At 46.8% G+C, this 19,030-nt stretch overlaps 1 pseudogene; it reads left to right on the top strand.

Annotated features, from left to right (window-relative positions):
* LOC147124502 (uncharacterized) overlaps nt 1-19,030 on the top strand; it is a 453,926-nt pseudogene that overhangs the window by 354,407 nt on the left and 80,489 nt on the right.

The following is a 19,030-nucleotide window of genomic DNA, read 5'->3' as shown; positions in this document are numbered from 1 at the left end:
TGCCTGGGTATTATTCGACATTCGAATAGTCCTTGGTCCTCGCCATTACACATTTGTTCCTAAGCCGGGCGGTGGATGGCGACCATGCAGCGACTACAGATGCCTGAATGAGGCTACCACACCGGATCGGTACCCAATTCCTCACATTCAGGAATTTTCGGCCCATCTAGCAGGGAATTCCATCTTTTCCAAAGTAGACCTTGTCCGAGGTTATCACCAAGTGCCCGTGCATCCTCAGGACGTCCCCAAAACTGCTGTCATCACACCTTTCGGGCTCTTTGAGTTCCTTCGTATGCCGTTTGGGCTGAAGAATGCAGCACAAGCCTTCCAACGTCTCATGGATTCCGTGTTGCGCAATCTGCCGTTCATCTTCGTCTACCTAGGTGACATCCTTATTGCCAGTAACAGCACGAAAGAACACATTACGCACTTGCGTACCCTTTTTTCTCGTCTCAGCCAACATGGCCTTATTATCAACCCGGCCAAGTGCCAGTTTGGGTTGCACAGCATTGATTTCCTGGGACACAGAATCACCTCAGAAGGCGCCGTCCCGCTGGCCACGAAGGTGGAAGCAGTCACCTTGTTCCCTCTTCCTCAGACCGTCAGGGTCCTCCAGGAATTTCTGGGAATGGTCAATTTTTATCATCGATTCGTCCCCAAGGCGGCATTGTTGATGCAACCTTTGTACGAGGCCCTCGGAGGTAAATCGGGCAAAGACCCGATCGATTGGACACCCCAGATGGATCAGGCTTTCCTCGACACTAAGAACGCTTTGGCTGCTGCGACCATGTTGGCACATCCCCTTCCGGGCGCAACCATTGCCCTTACCACTGACGCATCTGATTATGCCATCGGGGCAGTACAGGAGCAGTGGGTCGACGGCACATGGCAACCACTGGCTTTCTTCAGCCGCCAATTGCGGAAGAACGAACGCAAGTATAGTACTTTTGATAGAGAGTTGTTGGCATTGTTTCTGGCCATCCGCCATTTTCGCTTCCTACTTGAAGGACGCCCATTCACGGCTTTTGTAGACCACAAGCCACTTACTTTTGCGATGGCCAAGACAGCGGAACCATGGTCGGCACGGCAACAACGTCATCTTACGTACATATCTGAATTTACAACCGACATACAACATGTCTCGGGCAAAGACAACCTGGTGGCGGATTGTCTCTCCTGCGCCCAGCTCCACACAGTACACCTGGGAGTCGACTATTTTGATTTGGCAAAAGAACAGAAGGCAGACCCTGAAGTGCAGGCATGCCGGACCGCACCATCCAGCTTACAAGTGGCTGATGTCAGTTTCCAGGCCACAGGGACCACACTCCTGTGTGACATCTCGATGGGTGTCCCACGTCCAATCGTTCCAGTCGAATGGCGCAGGAGAATTTTCGACACTATCCACGGGTTGTCACACCCTGGCATGAGAGCGTCACAACGACTCATGGCAAAGAAATTCGTCTGGAAGGGCATGCATCTCGACGTCCGTGACTGGACCAATACTTGCGTGAGTTGTCAGAAGTCCAAGATACAACGCCACGTTATGGCCCCAGTCGCCACTTTTCCGGTTCCGGAGCGTCGATTCGACCATGTGCACGTGGACCTGGTTGGTCCTCTCCCTTCCTCTCGCAGGTACACTCACCTCCTCACCGTGGTAGACCGCACCACCAGGTGGCCAGAGGCAATTCCTTTGGTTGCCACCACAGCGGCAGACGTCTCCAGAGCCTTCATCTCGTCGTGGGTAGCTCGGTTCGGGGTACCAGCTGACATCTCCTCCGACCGGGGGCCTCAATTTACCTCTGAGCTTTGGAATGCCGTAGCTCAAGGTTTGGTAACCAAGCTTCATCGTACCACCGCCTACCATCCACAGGCGAACGGTCTGTTTGAAAGATTCCACAGGTCACTTAAAGCCACACCGCGTGCTAGTCTCCGTGGGCCTAGTTGGGTGGACAGGCTCCCTTGGGTGCTGCTAGGTCTTCGCACGGCGCCTAAGGACGACCTGCATTCTTCTTCAGCAGAGCTGGTTTACGGCCAACCACTCAGAGTGCCTGGCGATTTTCTTCCTCCTCACACGGAACCCTGGTCTCCAGCTCAACAGCTCATCAGCCACCAGGAAAGGGCTAGGAATTTCATCCCAGTGCCTACATCGCATCATGACCTGCAGCGCTCCCATGTCCCGATGGATCTTAAGAGCGCAGAATACGTGTTCATTCGGCAGGATGCTCGCAAAACCCCGCTCAAACCGCCTTACACAAGTCCGTTCTGCGTCATCTCATCAGGTGACAAGTCCTTCACAGTCGACGTCGGCGGTAAGCCTGACTACATCTCCATCGACCGGTTGAAACCGGCGCATCTGGATCTGAGTGAACCAGTCATCACCGCTCAGCCGCCTCATCGTGGTCGTCCACCATCGACTGCCGGTCCAGTACAGCCACAGTCATCTGCCGAGTCGCCAGTGCCCGCCTCATCGGGTCGACCACAGCTGGCCTCTTCTTCTCCTCCGCCTGCGGCGTCATCCCAACCACAGCCAACAGCCAGTTCATCTTCTAGTGTTCCGTTCCAGTTGCCGGGGTATCGCAGTCGGTCGGACAGACTTGGCAGACTCCCTTCTCGCCTTACCTTCTCTGTTAAAAGCAATTCTGGGGGAGCGCATGTGGCGGAACCACCAGTGGATTACGGACAATTGTATATAATTCCTTTTACAGCAATGTAGTACAGCTGGGGGCTGCACCTTTAATGTATCTGTTAACTGTACTAGGGCTTCTTTCCTGTACTCCGCGTGATGACGTCATGCCGTCCGTCAGGTGATCTCTCAACGGCGGGAAGAACGTCATGACGTCATGACGTCAGAGCTCGGAACCTTCTAGCAGTTGAGCTCAGAACCTTCTAGCAGTTGAGCTCGGAACCTTGTAGCAGTTTCCAGAGAGGCTTTCAAGCAGACCAGACCTATTTGCATTGTATCCTACAGTTTCCTGTACAGCTTCGTTTGTTCATTAAATTTTATTGTTTTTGATTTTCTGAGTCGATCTCAATTCTTCGGCTAGGAACCCCAGTTCCTACACCTTTGCTATTAATTTGGTTTCTCATCTAGTTCTCCTTGCTTTTTTTATGTTTTCATTCCATCTATCCTCCACTTTGACTTTTCTTCTCACTCTCCTTTGTTTTCTGTTTCTCTTTTCATACACTGTTTTTTCTCAGGCACTCTTCCTTGGTTTTCTCTCTTTTAGTTCTGCTTTTGTCTCTATTTGTTATTTTTCTTAAATTTTTACTTCCTTTTTTCTCGTTTACTTAAGACATCAAAAAAGTTTGGAATGAGCAAAGGCAGTTCGGTCCACCAAAGCTCATTGCTTTAGTGCCCTGGTTCTCCCAGCATAGCATCCAACTACATTCTGACAGCCCATAAAGTTTTTTTTCCCCCTGTCCTGTCCAAGAGATTACTCAAGATGTTTATTGGCTTGGTTGTTAGCTTGCATTTGCATCAATTTGCTGCTTGCCAGTTGGAAATCAACTGATATTGATGCCTCGGGCCCTCTTGAGTTTCTTGGATTTAAAAAATGTGCTCTCTGCTATACAGAGCACGAATTGAACCATTGCAGCTGCCATTTTGAATTTGGCAATCCCCACTCCCATTGGGTTTCTTTAATTTTTTTAATTCTTTCCCATGTCCATGCTTGTTTAAAATCTTGTAAAATGTAGCAATTAACAAATTAACAAAATGTGGCAATCTCCATATGGATGGCAACATTGTAGCTGACTACTTTAAGATGAATGAGAGCAGTCTGGTTTGACATGCCCTCTGATTTCTTCCTTCCTGTGGCAAGTGTCTCACTTTGCTAGGCTTTTTGAAATTTTCCAGGTGGGGAATCCTGGGCATGAATTTATGTAATCCCAATCCTGGAGCAGCATGTTGGTATAAATGGGCTGTTGCAATTTGCAAAAGTAGGACTTATTTTGAAGTTAATAGTGTAAATTTGAGTTGTTTAGTCTAACACGTCTTTCCTATGTCTATAATTTATCCTGTCACACAAATAATTTAATTATTTAGTTATTAGTCTTGACAAATGGCACGCTATGTAAATGATGCTTAAATATTGCATGGAGTTTAAAACAGAGCTGACTTTAATAGCTTAGTTTTACTGCAGTATGCTTCTTAATTTGTTGCAGTCAGAACAGATGATTCACAAAGCAAGTGCTTACTCTAAATTCCATATAAGCGCTTTCCTGTCATGTAGGTTATGTAGTGTATATACTTTGCAGAAGGAACTATATTCTGCAGCCCCTGTATACTGCAGTACCAGTAGTGACCACCCCTGTATGTAAGACTGTGTAGTAACTTTGCATAGTTAGTTCCAGTTTGTCTCCACTCCGTAAAGACCTGTTGTAACCAACTCCTGCAGTCCGTGCCTCAATTACACACGGACATAATACTGGCGACGAGCAGATCCGAACTTACCTACAGTTCTGCACCACCTCATGGGGATCCATCCCTGAAGCGAAGTTGTTAGAGGTCGAGGCCAGAAGGAAGAAAGAAAAAAAACCAGAAGACACAGGCGTCGACCGTGGGCAACCGCCTCTGATTCATCGGAGTTGAAGATTTGCAGGAGAGGCTGTCGAGGGCGGGGCTTGGTTATCCTGTCTATGGTGTTCCAGCTAATCGGGCTGGTGGCAGGTAGTACACTGATCCTTCCTGGGCTGCGGCGGGCTAGAGCTCGATCGGGTGGCTTTTCAACGGGGCCGAGCAGCGTTGTCGGGAAGAGGAGAGAGAGAGACAGGGTGGAGCACACAGGGCGCGGCTGGTGCTACGAAGCCGGGCAGCGAACAGACCCGAGAAGAGGGAGGAAAGTGTCCCGTAGGGTTGCTCTGACGACGGGAAAATAAAAGAAATTAGAAGCGCAGAAAGCCGCGAGGAGCTGCAGTTTGCCACGGGAACTGTGGAGAGCGGCATTAGCAGCAGCGCGGGGGGGAAGTGCGCGAAGACCATAGGGCGTCGCCATCAAGGCATAAAACGCCAGCAACAGCGCTAGCAGCAGCGGAGAAGACGGAAAGCGCGGGAGGCGCCATCTTAATCCAGCGGGGAAGAAGGCAAAGCACGGGAGGTGCCATTTTGTTAAATCGGGGAAGAAGGCAAAGCGCGGGAGGCGCCATCTTAGATTTCCAAGATGCCGAAGACTGGCAATATCACTGCCTTCGATAATGCAATAGAAGACTGGACCACGTATGTGGAAAGAGTCGAAGTATATTGTAAGGCAAACGAAGTAGCCGATGAGAAAAAGGCATCGGTACTACTAAACTTAATGGGCGCAAGAACGTACGGCCTATTGCGGAACCTGATCACTCCAGCCAAACCGATGGCGAAGAGTTTTAACGAAATTGTTGATATCCTACAGGAACACCTAAATCCTACACCGCTGCTGATAGCAGAAAGATTTAAATTCCACAGGAGAAATCAGCATAGAGATGAGAGCAATGCTGATTACCTTATGGAACTACGCAAGCTATCAAAGCACTGCCAGTTCGGAGCAGGACTGACAGATACTCTACGGGACAAATTTGTCTGTGGACTCCTGAGTGAAGGAACCCAGATGAGGTTACTCTCAGGGAAAGAGCTGACGCTAGATAAGGCTTTCAGCATGGCAGTATCGTATGAAGCAGCAGCAAGGGGAGCTGCGGAAATACAGCAAAATCCACAGGGATACGGCACCCACGAAATGACACGGGGATTTGAAAAATGTTATCGCTGCGGCAGAACAACCCATGACCAGAAGGACTGTTGGTCCAAGGACAAAATATGCAGGCAATGCGGAAAGATGGGACACATTGCACGAGTTTGCAGGTCTGGGAAGAAGACTAACGACAACAAAAAGGCTACTAAGGAACAGTACAGGAAAGTACAAAAGATGACGGACAGTAGTTCCGAAGACCAGAAGAGCGATAGTGAATCCGGGAACAAGAGACTATGCTGTCTCAAACTTCACAACGTAATCACAAAAGAGGCTCACTGAACCATTTGGGTCACCCTCACGATAGCAGGGTCCCAAGTCAAGATGGAATTGGATACAGGATCAGCCCTGACCGTCATGAATCGACAAGATGACGAGCAGCTATTCTCACACATACCCTTGAAAGACACATCCATTGTCTTGAAGACATATACGGGGCAGAAAGTATACCCCAGAGGGAAAATAAGGGTGCCTGTCGAATACAACGGCAAGGAAATACAGAAATTGTATCTGTACATACTGCAAGATGGTGGACCACCGTTATTGGGACGTGAATGGATCAGAAAGATAAGTTTAGACTGGCACTCCATTCAGGCACTGACGGTGGCTGGTAAAAAGGATGACGACGTCACACCTGGACGATTGTCAAAAATCTTAGCTAACGCCAAAGAGGTATTTTAACAAGAACTGGGAACTCTTAAAGGCATAACCGCCTTGATAAAAATAGAAGAGAATGCAATTCCCAAGTTTTTCAAAGCAAGACCGGTACCGTATGCAATTCACCCAGCCGTTGAGACAGAGCTGGAGAATCTGGAGAATGCAGGCGTGTTATCTAAGGTAGACTGGAGCGAGTGGGCGACACCCATTGTTCCTGTCATGAAGAAAACGTTAAACAATAAGTCTGAGGAGCCAAGGAAGGTTCGCATCTGTGGGGACTTCAAGGTGACGGTGAACCCAGTCCTTCACACAGTACAATATCCTCTCCTGAGGATAGAAGATATTTTTGCCTCACTATCTGGAGGGAAGCGTTTTACAAAAATTGACCTAGCACAAGCATATTTGCAGATGGAGGTTGAAGAATCCTCGAGGAAGTATCTCACGATAAACACTCACAAAGGTCTTTACCAGTATAATCGACTGGTATTCGGAGTAGCATCAGCTCCGGCGATATGGCAAAGAGCGATGGAACAAGTCCTGCAAGGGATTCCGGGGACTCAGTGTTACTTGGACGACATCCTAGTGACAGGTGAAGATGACAGTGAACACCTTGCCAACCTAGAGCAGGTGCTCACTAGACTAAGAGAACATGGGCTACGAGCCAATCGCCCCAAGTGCGAGTTTTTTAAGAAACAGATATCGTACTGTGGCCATGTGATTGAAGAAGAGGGGTTACATAAGTCCCCTGACAAAATTGAAGCGGTGGTTAAGGCTCCAGCGCCTGAAAATGTGTCGCAACTGAGGTCATTCCTCGGATTGGTGAATTACTACCATAAGTTTTTGACGAATTTGTCGACAATTCTGCACCCACTGAACGCCCTACTACAAACTGGAGTAGCACGGAAATGGAGCGAGGAATGTAAGCGGGCCTTTCAGAAGAGTAAAGACCTAATCACTTCAAGAGAAGTATTGGCTCACTACAACCCATCACTACCGATAAGACTGGCGTGTGATGCGTCTCCCTACGGCATTGGAGCGGTACTGTCACATAAATTCCTTGATGGTTCAGAGAGGCCGATAGCTTTTGCGTCACGCTCGTTAACTTCAGCCGAGCGTAACTACGCCCAGATTGACAGAGAGGCCCTCAGCCTGGTGTGGGGGGTGAAGAAGTTCAATCACTACCTGCACGGTCAGAAATTTACTCTACTAACTGATCATCAACCTCTTGTCTCCATTTTCAACCCTCAGAAGGGCGTCCCGATAATGACAGCACAACGGCTACAAAGGTGGTCCCTTTTCCTAGGGGCACACCAATATGACATCGAGTACAAAGGAACTAAACAGCATGGGAATGCTGATGGATTGTCGCGCCTACCGTTGCCGATGGTGGAAGAAGCACCTGCAGTGGATCCTGTGGAGATATTCCACTTGACCATAGTCAAATGTCTACTTGTGACGAATGCAAACATAGAAAAGGAAACACGAAATGACACGACACTCTCCAGGGTCTATGATTTAACGGTGAAGGGATGGCCAGCACATGGCGAACCACTGTTGCCAGCATTCTCGCCGAGAAGAGAACAGCTGTCAGTGTGCCGAGGAACCTTGATGTGTGGATCCAGAGTAGTAATTCCACCCAAATTGAAGGATAGAGTGCTCAATGAGCTTCATGAGGGTCATCTGGGAGGGGTAAAAATGAAGAACTTAGCCAGAGCATTTGTGTGGTGGCCGGGAATCGATAGAGAAATCGAAGAGATGACCAAGAGCTGTACAGGATGCCAGAAGGTCCAAAACGCCCCACCACAGGCCCCTCTACATCCATGGGAGTGGCCCTCATCTCCATGGCAAAGGGTGCACATTGATTTTGCTGGTCCATTTATGGACTCGATGTTTTTAATTGCAGTGGATGCACATTCAAAGTGGCCAGAGGTAATAAAAATGTCCTCAACCACCACAGAAAAAACTATCACAGTCTTACGAACCATATTCGCCAGAAATGGGCTGCCTGAACAGATTTGCTCCGACAATGGACCACAGTTTGTGTCTGAAGAGTTCCGGAGGTTCTTAAAGAACAATGGTGTTAAGCATTACACATCCGCCCCAAATCATCCAGCCACCAATGGATTGGCTGAGAGGTTCGTTCAAACATTCAAGAAGGCTATCAAGGCAATGTGTAATGAAGACATACCCCTACAACACAAGGTGGATAACTTCTTGTTTGCCTACCGGAATGCGACACATGCGGTTACCAACCAAACTCCAGCCATGATGTTCTTCAATCGAAGACTACGATGCCGCTTGGATTTGGTTAAGCCAAACATCAGAAGAGATGTGGAGAACAGGCAGTTTCAGAATATGAATGAAAGGCCGACCAGGAGTTTTAAGGTAGGTCAACCAGTTTTGGCCCGGGACTACCGCACAGAGAAATGGCAGCCAGGAACGATCTGTACACGGCAAGGACCCCTAATGTATACGGTGGATGTTGGAGAGCGCATTGTAAGATGCCAGGCTGACCAGATTCTAGAGTCACTGGAAAACGTCAATTCCACACCACGATCCGATACACCTGGTGATGAAACCGAAGTACCAATTGCATCTACCTCAGAAATGGTGATATTGGAAGCAGACAAACCAAACAACGACGTTGATCCCGAATCAACTTTGCCAGAAGAACCTGATTCCCCAAAGAGGCGTTATCCAGACAGAATCAGGAAGCCTCCTCAAAGACTGAACTTATAATTGCTTAACTTCAGCTAATGTATAGCAACTGTAATTGTAAATATGTTATTTAATTATTAATCGAATGTTATGTACTGTTTAGCTAAAAGGGGAGGAATTGTAGTGTATGTACTTTGCAGAAGGAACTATATTCTGCAGCCCCTGTATACTGCAGTACCAGTAGTGACCACCCCTGTATATAAGCCTGTGTAGTAACTTTGCATAGATAGTTCCAGTTTGTCTCCACTCCGTAAAGACCTGTTGTAACCAACTCCTGCAGTCCGTGTCTCAATTACACATGGACATAATAGGTTAAAGCTCAACAAGTCGAATTGGATTGGAGTTGGATTTCCACAAGTCCATGTATGACATTCAGGTGAAATACACAGAGGCACTTTTCCAAGGAATCAAGCAGGCATATCATGCTTTTCAAGACAATGTAGCTAAGGCCCTATGTTTACCACTGCAAGGTAAGTTAATCTTTGTATAAATGGAAACAATTTCACTAGATTTCAGTGCTGACTGGTGAGGGTAAACATAGCAGCTACCAGAACTATTTTTCTTAACAGATTAGCTTTACACAAAATATATATGCCTGCAAAATACATTAAGATAGACAAAGGCCACAGGATATAATAAATATTGTATTGAAAATTTCTAATGTGGAATCTATCAGTTTAAAGGCATCAGACATTAAGGGGTCAATTTTAACTCAGGCGCGGGGAATTGTCGGGTTCCCCGAATTTGGTGTTTCCCACACGAATCCAAATGGGTGTGTGAGATTGATGCAATTTTAACTCAATTGGCCAATTGATTTCCAACGTGTGGGAACCCTTGGCAAATGAGTATTTCCAGTCAGAAAGTCACATAATATGACGTCATTATTGCTGCTGCATTTAGGGTCTGCAACAAGCCTTGCTTCTTCGGCAGGCTGCCAACCTTTTGGCATTTGCTGATACACTGAGCTGGAAGCAGAATGGCAAGAGAAAGACCGAGGTCTGCACCCCGTTTTGACGACGTTGCCCTGCAGGCTTTAGAGGAGGGAGCAAGAGCTCACAAGGAGGTGCTCTTCCCTTCATCAGGGAGGAAGATGCCTCCCCAGCAGACAAAGGCTGCGTGGCTGCAAGTGGCAGAGGAGGTCAACTCCTTATTGGCTACACGCAGAACCTGGATACAGTGCAGGAAGAGATTTCATGACCTTCAGCGCACTGGAAAAGTGAGTATGAAGTTCCCATCACTCTCAATCTGATCTCCATTGCCTCTCCTCACCAGCACTCAGCTTTAGCAATCTCTTCCTCCACATCCCACTTGACACTGACATCCATACACCCTTACCCATTCCCTCTCTCTCTATGCTCACATTCACCTAACTATTCGACTATGCAGCCCTCACACTCCCTATCACTCTGATGCTATGAAAATAACTGACAACACACAGGGAGGGCCCTTGGTCTTGCCACCTCACTCCATCTTTGTCTCCTTCTAAGCAGCTATGCTATGGCTTCTCTACACTCACTCCTTCATTCTCACTCAAACGCCACTTGTCTCCCTCATTGCAGGAAAAGAGAGCTCACAATAAAAGAGAATGAGCAAGGCTGGTGCCGCGGCTGGTGTTCGAGCTCATCTGATGCCCAGAAGGGAAGGAAATAAATGGCTCCCATGCTTCTGGTAGATGCCTCCATTGAGGAAGCGCTGAGTGAAGGTGGTGAGCGGCGTTTCACAGGAGGTCACACTGGAGATGTGTGTGAGGCTCCAACCTTCCACAGGTGTGATTAAGCCTGGTAAAAGTTGCCCCAGGCCTGAAACAACAAAGTTCTGCCACCTGCAAATGATGACTGATCAAATCTCCTCTTTAATGGTTGACCTGCAGCTGATAGTCAACAATCCAATAGTGCTCACGCCAGGTTTCACAGGCGTGATCCCCACCAGGCGTGTTTTACGTGGGAACAGGGTTAAACAGGCAAGGGCCTGTTGAAATGGGATTATAAAGGCCAATTATTGCTGATTAAGGGCCTGAAAGACCAGTCCTGCCTGTTGGAGGCGAGACTGATTCGGGACCATCAGACACGCCTGGGTTAAAATGGCTCGGGGTCAGAAACCAGGCGGGGGGGTCCCGACCCCCAGTTTTTGCGATTTTAACCCCCCACACGCCTCAAAGCCCGCCTCACGGCTGAGTTAAAATCGACCCCTGATTTTCTTAAATTGTCTTCACTTTATTTTGGTTAAAATTGCACATTGTGTGTTGAGCTGGTTTTTCAAGGTGGGGAGAGAAGCAAGAGGTGGAGGGATTTAAAGAGGGAGTTCCAGAGAAAGAGACAAGGCAGCTAAAGGTTCTGCCACCAATGGTGAGACGAAGGGACTGGAATGCACTAAAGCCCAGCGTCAAAAGACTAAAGGATGCAGGAGGGGATATAAAACTAGAGGGTATTGGAGGAAAATATTCTGTTGGTTTCAGCAGTGCAGGAGTTGAGGTAGGAGCAGAAGCAGACAGTTTTACAGAGATGGAAACAAGAAGTTGTGGTGATGGGTAAGATGGTGCTTGGAGCTCAGCTCTGAATCAAAGAGAGGTCAAGGTCTCGCACTGTCTGGTTCAGCCTGAATGAATGGCTGGGGAGGAGGATGGAGTCGGTGACAAGGAACAGAGTTTATGGTGATGGCCAAAAACAATGATAAAACGTATTGTTACTTCTGGACTATTTCAGACACAACATGCATAATAGCTTTGGTTTGGTTTCACAGGAGAGTTAAGGCTTGATTTTAACATCAGGCATCAAACAGGCAGGCAGTGGGCGGAATGCTCGCCTCTTCCTGCTGGCAGGTGGCCCAAGCCATAAATATATATGCTTAATTGTATAACTAATTTATACTAGTCATCGTAACCTTAAACTGAGATGCATTGCAGTGTAGTGATAATGGGTGGGAGTTTTAAAAAGTTTTTTGTGAAGCATTTTCAGATGCAGTAATGTAGTTTTTGTAAAGAGCTGTGACTTGTTAGAGATTAAATAAAGCCACTAATGAGGTTTATAAACGAACTGTCAATCTATATTGCTTTATGTTTGGAAAAAAAAAGCAACTCATGATTTCTTACCAAATCTCATGATTTTTACAAGTTTGTCTCATGATTTATGAGATGGTGGGGTTGGCATTACTGCTTTTGTAATGATGGATACCAAACTGCTTTGATCATAAATTGAAGTATTTAGGTCCTCAGCACTAGAAAATCCCCCATTTTTATTTTTGCATAGATACTAAGGCCTTTTATACAGATACGAATGTCTTTTATACAGATACTAAAGTATTTTGCTAACCCAACTATGCTTCAAAGAAACTTTAATTAATGTCATAATGTTGGGTGACTTACTGTTGATGAGTTTTGTTTGTGATCAAAAACAGATTTTGCTGGTTATTATATTTTTGGGTTTTTACTCTGAATATTTTTCTTGAGTCTGTTGTCTCTCTTAGCTGAACCCTTGCTCGCTATGATGTAGAGTGTGCCTTTACCTGTCCAACATCTAGGCAATTTTTAGCAAATGAGGGGTTGATCAGAAAACCCTTGTTACTGTATTTTGGTCACTTGCCTTCATGTCCTCAACTTTGGAAGGTGGTAGCATAAACACTTTACTGGACCATCATTAGAACTTTTTTCTTTATTTCAGGTCGCAACTCTTGGATGCCAACCTATCTACCTGATTTAGAAAATTCCTTTAATTTTGCTTCTAATTTCCACCCTTCCTTGGCTTTATGAGGTTCATCTCTGACTCTTCCCTCCCTGAACTCTCAAACTCTCTCTCTGAGAATGGGATTTCAACTGACATCTATTATAAGCCCACCGATTCACTTCTTCCCACTCCGAATCCTGTAAGGACTTCATTCCCTTCTCCCAGTTTCTCTATCTCTGTACATCTGCTCTAACGATGCTACCTTTTACACCAGAGCTTTCAAAATGTCCTCCTTTTGCTCCAGCCAAGGATTCCCCTCCATCATTGTGGACAGAATACTTCACTGGGCCAGAACCATTTTCCATGGTTCTGGCCTCACCCACCTCCGCTATGAATATTATCCTTATCTTCCAGCCCACTAGCTTCTGCATTGTACAATTCAACTTCTGCCATCTCTACCACCTCCAACATAATCCCACCACCAGATGGTATCTTCCCTTCCCTCCCACCTTCCATTGTTTCCTTCTTGGCCCCCTGGTTCACTCTTCCACCACCCCTATCAACTGCTTTCCTTCCTGTGGCACTTTCCCATGATAGCACCTCCCCATTCACCTCCGTCAACATCACTGTGCAAGGCCCCAAACCATCCTTCTGGATACTACACATTTACTTGCACTTCCTCCAAACTAGTATGCTATATTTGCTACTCATTGTGCAGTTTCCTTTACACTGCAGAGTCCAAATGCAGATTAGGTGTCCGCTTTGCTGACACCTCTGTTCTGTCTTCAAGTTTGACCCTGAACTCCTTATCACTTGCCACTTCAATTCCTCATTCTGCTTCCACGCTGACCACTCTGTCTTTTCCCTTCTACACTGTTCAAATGAAGCTCAAAGCAAACTCAAGGAACTGCACCCTATCTTTCTGCTAGTCAGTTTGCAGCCCTCCAATCTTAATATTGACTTTAATAACATTACACCTTAACTATAACTCACATTTTATTTTTGTCAGGAAGTGCTGGCAGTGTGGGATGGGTGTGCTGGCGTTTCTAGGGATCAGGGTAAGGGAGCAGGAAATGTTTTGTCCTTTGTCCTTTATGACTGTGACAAAGGTAAACTATCCCTCCTCGTCCTTCTTGACTTGTCTGCAGCCTTTGGCACGGTTGACCACTCCATCCTTCTCCAACGCCTCTCCACCGTCATCCAGCTGGGTGGGACTGCACTTGCCTGGTTCCATTCTTATCTATCTAATCGTAGCCAGAGAATCACCTGCAACGGCTTCTCTTCCCGCTCCCGCATCGTTACCTCTGGTGTCCCCCAAGGATCTATCCTTGGCCCCTCCTATTTCTCATCTACATGTTGCCCCTTGGTGACATCATCTGAAAACACAGCGTCAGTTTCCACATGTACGCTGACGACACCCAGCTCTACCTCACTACCTCTTCTCTCGACCCCTCCATAGTCTGTAAATTGTCAGACTGCTTATCCGACATCCAGTTCTGGATGAGCAGAAATTTTCTCCAATTAAATATTGGGAAGACCGAAGCCATTGTTTTTGGTCCCCGCCACAAACTCCGTTCCCTAGCTACTGACTCCATCCCTCTCCCTAACATCTGTCAGAGGCTGAACCACACTGTTCGCAACCTTGGTGTCATATTTGACCCTGAAATGATCTTCTGACCACATATCCGCACCATAAGAAAGATCGCCTCTTTCCACCTCCGTAAAATCGCCCATCTCCGTCCTTACCTCAGCTCATCCGCTGCTGAAACCCTTATCCATGCTGTTATTACCTCTAGACTTGACTATTCCAACGCACTACTGGCTGGCCTCCCACATTCTACCTTACATAAACTTGAGGTCATCCAAAACTCGGCTGCCCGTGTCCTAACTCGCACCAAGTCCCATTCGTTCATCATCCCTGACTTACATTCGCTCACTGACCTACATTGGCTCCCGGTTAAGCAGTGCCTCGATTTCAAAATTCTCATCCTTGTTTTCAAATCCCTCCATGGCCTCACCCCTCCCTATCTCTATAATCTCCTTCAGCCCCACAACCCCCCGAGACATCTGTGCTCCTCTAATTCAGCCCTCTTGAGCATCCCCGATTATAATCACTCAACCATTGGTGGCCGTGCCTTCTGTTGCCTAAGCCCTAAGCTCTGGAATTCCCTGCCTAAACCTCTCCACCTCGCTACCTCTCTTTCCTCCTGTAAGATACTCCTTAAAACCTACCTCTTTGACCAAGCTTTTGATCACCTGCCCTAATTTATCCTTATGTGGCTCGGTGTCAAATTTTTTGTCTTATAATACTCCTGTGCAATGTTTTGGGATGTTTTACTACTTTAAAGGCGCTATATAAATACAAGTTGTTGTTGTTTGCCCTATATTTATTTTCTTATCAGGCTCCTGGCAGTGTTTCCATCTGCGCTGGGGAGCCTGCCATGGGGTGGAAAATCACTGTTGATATAAGACTTGGGTGACTGCAGCTGCAGCCGTCTAGGCAAGAAAAGTGCAGGGCTCTTAGCATACAATGACAACTAATATAACACCTTTAACATTGTAAAACATCCCAAGGGGCTTCACAGCAACATTTAAAACAAAATTTGACACTGAGCCAGGTAAAGAGATGTTAGGATAAAAGCTTGGTCAAAGAGGTATGTTTTAAGGAGCATCTTAAAGGAGGAGAGAGAGGGAGAGAGGAGAAGTTTAGGGAGGGAATTCCACAGCTTATGGCCTGGGCCTAACTGAAGTCATGGCCAGCAATGGTGGAGCGATAAATATTTGGGATGTGCAAGATGCCAGAATTGGAGGAAAGCAGAGATCTTGGAGGATTGTAGGGCTGGGGGAGGTTACAGATATAAGGAGGGGCAAGGCCATGGAGGGATTTGAAAAAAAGGATGATAATTTTAATTTTCATATAGGCAGAATCTATTGCTGGGGAAGAGTGCATGGAACATCTTATGTCATTGCCGCCTTATTTGAATACACCCAACCATATTTAAGCGGTGCTATTTGTGTCCAGCAGGAAGGATGGTAAAAGATCACTATAGGCTGCATTTAGCAGTAAGGAGAAGCTACCCAATTTTACGCAACCACATTTCTCAGAGTAATTTTGGCTCACTTGGTAGCACACTTTCCTCTGATTAAAAGGTTGTGATTTCAAGCACCACTCCAGGACCTGAGCACATAATCTAGTTTGGCACTTCAGTGCAGTACTGATGGAGTGCTACATTATTGAAGGTGCCATTTTTTGATGAGAGGTTAAACCAAGGCCCTGTCTGCCACTTCAGGGTAGATGTGAAAGATCTCATTGCACTTTTTTGAAGAAGAGCATTGAGTTTTCCTGGTGCCCAGCCCAACATTCATTCCCTCAATAAATATCACCAAAGCAGATTAGCTGGGCATTCATCTCAATGTTGTTTGTGGGACCTTCCAATGCAAAAATTGGCTGCCGCTTATGCCTACAAAATAACAGTGATCGGAATTTTGCCTACCTCGGCGGGTCCGGTGCAAGTCGGTGTCCATGGTGGGTAGCAACCCCGCTGCTGGCTCCATCCCATTGTTGAAAATGAACTTACCTTAATGGGGCCTATTAAGCCCGCCCAGCGTGTTACTCGGAACAATGAGAGGGTATGGTGACGTCATTCATGACGCGTTTTCAGCCGGGCTCTTTAAAGGGACCATGGCCACATTATATTTGAAATTTAATCTGACATAGTGCTGACAGTGCACTACAGCATTGGAGTGCTGCAAACACTGACAATGACTGCACAGAGGCAAAGGGCTGCACCCATGTTCTCCGATGACTCCCTCCATGGAGTCAAAGCCCTTTCGATGGGTGCAAGAGACCTCCCCAGGAGACCAAGACAGCCTGGTTGCAAATTGCAGAGGAGGTCACAAGCAGGGATGTGGTCAGGAAGGCCTGGATGCAGTGCCGCAAATGTTTCAATGATTTCATCAGATCAGGAAATGTTCGTACAAAGCCACACTCAGCTGCATCCTGCTGTGCCACTCATCACATCCCCATCACTCTGCCTTCCCTACCCTACTCCTGCACATCCTTACTCACACCAACTTACCTTGCACCTCCACCCATCCCTCTATATCTACATTATCACTTCCCCATCTCACTAGCCACCCTTCACACACACCCTCATCCTACTGCCAGCATACCAACTAACAACAGACAAGGGTAGGCACTTGAGAGGTTTAATCAATGTCCCTGTGAAGTTTCTGCTAATGTGTTGTCATACAGTGAAATCTATATTTTCAACACTGCCCCTTATTGGACAGATCTGTGTGCACTTTGAGAAGTGTCTAACTAAGTTCCAGTAAATGTTGAGACATAACTCCCCCCCCCTATAGTAATGAGCATGAATGGAATGGCTTGGACATTATAGGGATGTTTCACGGTGCTAAATTGTATCCCCCGCCGCTTGGCGTCGGGTCAGTTCTGCAGACAGTCCCGACACCTGGGAGACTCGCGTGGAGGCGGGTTGACTGCGGGTTTCCAACCCGCTGTCAATCTTTGCTATTTTGACAGTGGACCCACCTCCAAACCCACACTCTGAACACTGGCAAAATCCAGGCCGTGGTGTCAAAACATAAAAATCTTTATTTTCAGATTTGTGTGCATCTTTGGAAATGGCTTAGTGAGTTGCAGTGAATGGTGAGACATAACAGTACCCCCTGCAATAGTAATGAGTGTGAAAGGAATGGCTTGGTCATTTGTAGGGATGCTTTATGGTGTTGGTATGGCGTGGTGCCAACCTGGAGCATCATGTGGCAGCCACATGGGTGTACAGTATCAAGTTAACTAAATCTGGCCATGATGAGGCCATCCCTGGCCTTCTGATCAGCAATGTGCTTGGCTGCTGATGCCCTCTGTCCTGTGCAGCATCAGGTGATTACGGAGAAGGTTGGTGTTGTTGTTGGTGCTGCTGGTGTGCCTGGTGATGCTGCTGCTGGGGCTCATCATGGTCAGATTCTGAGGACTAAGGAGAGACAGTAGAAACAGTACCCATGTTGATGGAATAGATGGCAGGTAAAGTAGAGATGACAGAAGCAACCTGTCAATGGTGAGAGAGGTTCTTACAATGAGGTGACACTGGATGGAGACTTTGCTTGAAAGACTTGCAGCCTGCAGAAAGCTCAATCTGTGTTGCAAATGCAGTGAGAAACAGCTTCTGCCTGAGGAAAGTGTTCATCTGTCAGGTGGGAGCTTTTACAGGACATTTCATCCTGTCAACTAGTCAGCTGGAGCAATGGCCACTCAACTCCTGCCTCAGGTATACAGACATGCTTCCCGAGCAGCATGGTCCCTGTGGGCATCCAGTTAAATTTAAAAGGTAAGGTTAAAAACACTCTTAAGGGTCTGACAACAAGCTACTAATTGTTTAAATTGGATCGCCCGCCTCTGCCGGTCGGGTCGGCTCCGCGATGACAGACGCGCCTGGGGGAAAGATGCATGGGAGTGAGATGACAGCGGGTCCCCTCAAAAATAACAACTTTCCCACCCGACCCGCCACTGATCGCGCCCACTACCACCTTGGAAAATTCTGGCCAATGACTTCGAAAGTAATTCACTGGCTGTGAAGTGCCTTGAGCTGTCCTGAGGATGTGAAAGGCATGATATAAATTCAAGATCTTTCTTTATTCTGGAGCTTTTGTCTTAACTCATGTTGGGCCATTTTCTGTGACTGAATCTGGTTTTTAACTCCATATGTAGCATGATCAAAAGAAGTAATCCAATATCAAGATACATTGTAGACAAAAATACTGGTGACTGAAATTCCATGCAGATCATACAAGATGTAAAGGCATAAAAACAGTATTGCTGGCCTACTTCTTTAGTCATGATTTTAATATAATGGTGTGCAGTATTTGTAACTGGAAATTTCTGTTCATGGGAATAGCCTATCACAAGAAATGTTATTCTCAGTTATAATAACAACAACATGCATATGTATAGCACCTTAATGTAGAAAAATATCCAAGACACTTCATGGAGTTGTGAGGAAAATAAACACCAATCCATAGAGCGAGAGATTGGTCAAAGAGGGTCTTAAAGGAGGAGAGGGAGGTGGAGGATTTTGGGGAAGTGGGACCTTAGGTGGCATGACCCCCAATGCTGGGGTGAAGGTAGAGCTGGATGCACAAAAATCTGGAGTCAGAGGAACAGAAAGTTCAGGTGGGGATATTGTAGGGTTGGAGGAGGTTATGGATATAGGGAGGGGCGAGGCCATGGAGGGACTTAAAGACAAGGACAATGTTTTT

Source organism: Somniosus microcephalus, chromosome 1 (assembly GCF_052327205.1).
Source record: "Somniosus microcephalus isolate GS21.2 chromosome 1, FLI_Smic_1.0, whole genome shotgun sequence".
NCBI lineage: Eukaryota > Metazoa > Chordata > Chondrichthyes > Squaliformes > Somniosidae > Somniosus > Somniosus microcephalus.
Note: the sequence above shows the minus strand (reverse complement) of the source record. Positions and strands in the feature narration are given on the sequence as shown.